A 6,000-nucleotide genomic window follows, 5' to 3' on the forward strand; every position below is an offset into this window, starting at 1 on the left:
AAATGGCCATACTGCCCAAAGTAATTTATAGATTCAACGCTATCTCCATCAAGCTACCAATGACCTTCTTCACAGAACTGGAAAAAAAACACCTTAAACTTCATATGGAACCAAAAGAGAGCCCGCGTAGCCAAGTCAATTCTAAAAAAAAAGAACAAAGCTGGAGACATCACACTACCTGACTTCAAACTATACTACAAGGCTACAGTAATCAAAACAGCATGGTACTGGTACCAAAACAGAGATATAGACCAATGGAACAGAACAGAGGCCTCAGAGGCAATGCCACATATCTACAACCATCTGATCTTTGACAAACCTCACAAAAACAAGTAATGGGGAAAGGATTCCCTGTTTAATAAATGCTGTTGGGAAAACTGGCTAGCCATGTGCAGAAAGCAGAAAGTGGACCCCTTCCTGACACCTTACACTAAAATTAACTCCAGATGGATTAAAGACTTAAACCTAAGACCTAACGCCATAAAAACCCAGAAGAAAATCCAGGCAAAGCCATTCAGGACATAGGCATAGGCGAGGACTTCATGACCAAAACACCAAAAACATTGGCAACAAAAGCCAAAATAGACAAATGGGACCTAATCAAACTCCACAGCTTCTGCACGGCAAAAGAAACAGTCATTAGAGTGAATCAGCAACCAATAGAACAGGAAAAAATTTTTGCAATCTACCCATCTGACAAAGGGCCAATATCCAGAATCTACAAAGAACTAAAACAGATTTACAAGAAAAAAACAAGTCCATTCAAAAGTGGGCGAAGGATATGAAGACAGTTTACAAAAGAAGACATATATGAGGCTAACAAACATATGAAAAAATGCTCATCATCACTGGTCGTTAGAGAAATGCAAATCAAAACTACATTGAGATACCATCTCATGCCAGTTAAAATGGCGATCATTAAAAAATCTGGAGACAACAGATGCTGGAGAGGATATGGAGAAATAGGAACACTTTTACACTGTTGGTGGGAGTGTAAATTAGTTCAACCATTGTGGAAGACAGTGTGGCGATTCCTCAAGGACTTAGAAACAGAAATTTCATTTGACCCAGCAATCCCATTACTGGGTATATATCCAAAGGATTATAAATCATTCTATTATAAGGACACATGCACAGAAATGTTCACTGCAGCACTGTTTACAATAACAAAGACCTGGAACCAACCCAAATGCCCATCGATGATAGACTGGACGGGAAAAATGTGGCACATATACACCATGGAATACTATGCAGCCATAAAAAACGATGAGTTCGTGTCCTTTGTAGGGACATGGATGAACCTGGAAACCATCATTCTCAGCAAATTGATGCAAGAACAGAAAATCAAACACTGCATGTTCTCACTCATAGGCGGGTGTTGAACAATCAGAACACATGGACACAGGAGGGAAGCATCACATACTGAGGTCTGTGGGTGGGGGTAACTAGGGGAGGGACAGTGGGGGGTGGGGAGTTGGGGAGGGATAACATGGGGAGAAATGCCAGATATAGGTAATGGGGCTGGACACAGCAAACCGCATTGCCACGTATGCACCTATGCAACAATCTTGCATGTTCTTCACATGTACCCCGAAACCTAGAATGCAATAAAATAAAATAAAATAAAATAAAATAAAAAAACATTTCTACTAGCTATGTGGTAGGCTGTTTCCAGCACTGGGCATTCTTCCCCACACTCAAGCCAAGTTAATATGAATTATTGATTCTTTGGGTCACCTACACCTTCAGAATCTGATGAAAACTATGAACTGTTTTGCCTGCTACTCCCATATATATTTATATTTATATCCATGTCTCTATATACCAAATTGCACATATTATTATAGGTGTTTAAAGACTCTCGGAAGTTTATGATGGATTCCAGGTTAATAACATCTGCAGTAAATATTCATCTATACTTATTCTAGCACATTTACATTTTACATTTTTAGCTCTTTAATACAATGGAAATTTATTTTGATGACTATTTATAATATATTCCTAAAAATGTACAATTTTTGTCCCTCCCCCATAAATATTTTATATACATACATAGAGAAACAGACAGAAAGCTACACATACAGCAAAATATTTGAATACTATGGTGGTTAAATTGAGTGATTCTTTGTCTATTCTTCTCTGCTTTTCTTCTTCTTTTTTTTTTTTTTTACACCACCACTTGTCAGCAGAGCTTTTTTTTATTTAAATTATCCACAATGAATATATTTCACTTTTGTAATAAGAAACAGATTAATTTCCTTCAGAAGTGATGAGAGGGTCATGGAGAATGAAGTTCGAACATCAACTGTTTGCACTGCTGCACCAGGGCAGGCTGGAATCAGAGGCTGTCTGGGCCAATCTCACTGCCTGGACACAGGCGCCTCAGTGTGAACCGGGGCCTGTGATGGGCCGATACTGCTCGTTCCTGGAACAAGGGCCCTGTGTCTTCCACTGTCCAACACAAAGGACAGAGGTCCCCTGTTTACTTTGGATTAGAAGTGAAGGACAGCAACAATATTTGAGTTTTTCCTCTTTTCAGTTTCTTAGAAAAAAAAAATTGTAGTAAGTCAGGGATTTTTCTGGCATCTTCCGTGAATAAAATCAATCAGACTAGATTGCTGAAGGAGTCTTAAAGAGCTTCCCTTGTTTACTATGTTTTTTAGATTTATGGTTTAAAGCTTAAGAAGTAGCAGTGACTGACTGGGCCTCTGAATTGTCCATTCATTTCCGAAGAAATGGGGCATTCCCAATTCCTTGGTTAGCTGGGCCAAGTGACCTTTGATCTTTTGCAATAAGCTCATTCTAGGCTGGAAGTACTCACATAATTATGGAAACACTCTTCCTCTCTTTCGTCCAACCTCCCACACTTCAAAATACTCCTTTCTTTTCAGATGCTCATTCAAAACCCGCCTCAATTAGACCTGCCAAGGCATAGGGTTTTTTAAATCAAACATAGAGGTCTTTGAATCATAAAAGTGTAGGTAGTCCTACATTGAAAGACTGTGCCTGAGACTAGAGGAAATAAGACCTTGAATACCATGGTGGCAAGGCGGAAACTGTGTGGACTTTTGTGATGTCTGGACCCAAATCTTAGCTCCAGCACTAATGGCTAAGGACAACTTTCTGAACATTTCTGACTGCCAATTTCCTTACCTGTAAAATGGGGGATATGATAATACCCAGCACACAGAGTCATTATGAAGATCAAATGAGATGATGTGTGTGAAACGGTGTAAGTCACAGCCTGGCACATGCAAACCACTCAATGCACAGTGGCTGCCATCACTGCTGCGACTTGCAACTGTTGTCACCACACACAGAATAGGCGGTTACAGCATTTGCCCAGTCCAGGAAGATGGGGCTAAACTGGTGTGTGTATAGGACTAGAAAAGCAGTTTGCCAGGACAGTGATTTTCTGATACTGGCTTATTGTTGGGTAACTCCCATAATATCAGTAATTACCAAAGGAGTAGATATGGAAATCTTGGGGAAGGGCTTCTGTACTCCATATCTGCCCTCCTCTTCCAGTACTGTGAGACTGAGAACGCACATCTGTGATGAGAGATGCCCCTGACAGGGATGTGGTGTGCACATGAATGACACGGAAAGGGGAAAGGGGAACCCGCTAATTTTCACCCATTTTGTCATCTTCTGCCCTGTTAACTCTAACCCATTACTAACATCATCAGGGACAAATATCCAAAGTGACATTTGCTTGTTGTATCCCAGATCCTAAGGGTTCCTCAGTGTGATGGTTAATCTTATATATCAACTTGTTGGGACTAAGGGATGACCAAATAGCTGTGTGTGTCTGTGAGGGTGTTTCTGGAAGAGATTAGCCTTTGAATCGGTAGACAGAGTAAAAATCTGTTCTCATCAATAAAAGTGAGTATCACCCTACCCAACAGGCCTGAATAGTATTAAAAGGTGGAGGAAGGGCAAATTTGCTTCTGATTGAGCTGAGACATCTGTCTTCTCCTGGTGTTGGATATAGCATTCCTGGTTCTTGGCTCCCCAGACATGAATGGGGGCTTATACCATTGGCCCTCAGTTCTTGAATCTTTGAACTGAGAGTGGGACTTACAACCTTGGCTCCCCCGTTCTCAGCCCTTAAGGCTTGGACTGGAACTACACCACTGGCTTAGCTGGGATGGCAGATCTGGGACTCCTTAGCCTCCGTAATGGTGTGAGCCAAGCCCTCCTAATTAATCTTTTTCTCGGTATCTCCATAGCCCCTGTTGTTCTGTTTCTCTGGAGAACTTTGAGTCATATACTCAGTCAGCCCTTTTGGGGAAGCTATGCAGAGCTGAATCTCCAAAGATCTGACACAAGGAATGGAATCACAAGCACCATGGAAAGAGCCTTCCCACTTCTTTTCATACTGAGTTTCTGTTGGCCAGCAGGAATGCAGAAAGATAAAGTGTAGTAGATCCTCATTTAACATCATTGATAGATGACATATAACAAAACCAATTTACCATAGGCTAATTGATATAAACAAGAGTTAAGCTCTCACGGCATATTTCTGGTTACAAAAACATCGCCAAACTTCTGAATAAAGACCAAAATACTTCTAGTATTAAACATTGAAAGAAGTGTGAGCTAAATTTACAATTAAGAAAAATGAATAAAAACAAGTAAGATTATTATTTACCCACTTATTCCAGTTCAGGGGGGCAGGGGTGGCTGGAACCTATCCTGGCAGCTCAGAGCACCAGGCGGGAACCAGACCTGGACAGGACGCCAGCCCACCGTAGGGCGCTCACGCATACACCTGCGCTCACCTGCTGAGGCCCTGTGGACACAACAAGGAACCTGACATGAACGTCTTTGGGATGTGGGAAGGAATTGGAGAGCCTGGAGAAAGTGTGCAGACTCCACTCAGACAGTGGCCCCAGCCTGGAATTGATTTTTTTCCTCATCAACATTATAACAAAATGACAGTGAACAAAACATTATTTGAGTACCCACTGTGAGCCAACAGATTTTAAGATATAGCCAACATTACACGAAGAAAATTCCCTAAACATAAGTCATTTCTTTATATATCCCATTTTCCGAGTTCCAATGAAAACAAGCACTTATTCCCCCACAGGCAGATGAGTGATGTTGAGAGCAGAAGTGACTGCTCTGAGAAACTGTCAGAAAACCAGAGTCAGTAAAGTCAGTAACTGATTTGGAGATTCATGCTTCAGGGGGCAGGAGCTGTTTGCTGGGCTCCACGCTCACTTAATACCTCTTGCTGCTTCCTTGCTCTGGGCTGCGTCATCTCTCTCCTTGCCGCCCCACTTGGCCTCACTCTCTTTTCGCCTTTTCCTTTCTCTCTTGTCCTCTCTTTTCCTATTTCTTGCTTTCTCTCTCTGTTTACCATCAAATAGGAGAAACTAAGTGCCCATAAGATTTTTTATTTAATGTCAACGTCCTTGTTTAAGAGTTTTTGTTTTGTTTTTGTTTTTGTTTTTTTTGAGATGGAGTCTTGCTCTGTTGCCAGGCACCAGGCTGGAGTGCAATGGCACGATCTTGGCTCACTGCAACCTCCGCTTCCTGGGTTCAAGCGATTCTCCTGTCTCAGCCTCCTGAGTAGCTGGGACTACAGGCATGCACCACCACACCTGGCTAATTTTTGTATTTTTGGTAGAGACAGGGTTTCACTGTGTTGGCCAGGATGGTCTCGAACTCCTGACCTCAAATGATCCGCCCGCCTCGGCCTCCCAAAGTGCTGGAATTACAGGCGTGAGCCACTGCACCCGGCCTATTTTAAGGAGTCTTTATGTTGTCGTTTTTTCCTGTTTTAATTAAAAACCTAAATTTACTTGACCTTTATTCAGATGTAATTCATTTAACTTTTTCCCAATTGCATGTGCATGTATTTTAAATTAACAACAATACTTTGACTTCTATCCTGATCTGAAAGGTATTTCATTCTGCCATTTTATTTCTTATTGTTAGATAACTGGACCTCTAGTGTGTGTGCGTGTGTCTCTGTGTGTGTGTGTGTGT

This window comes from Aotus nancymaae, unplaced genomic scaffold (genome assembly GCF_030222135.1).
Source record: "Aotus nancymaae isolate 86718 unplaced genomic scaffold, 86718_ANA_hifiasm-v0.15.2.pri h1tg000057l, whole genome shotgun sequence".
NCBI classification, from domain to species: Eukaryota; Metazoa; Chordata; class Mammalia; order Primates; family Aotidae; genus Aotus; species Aotus nancymaae.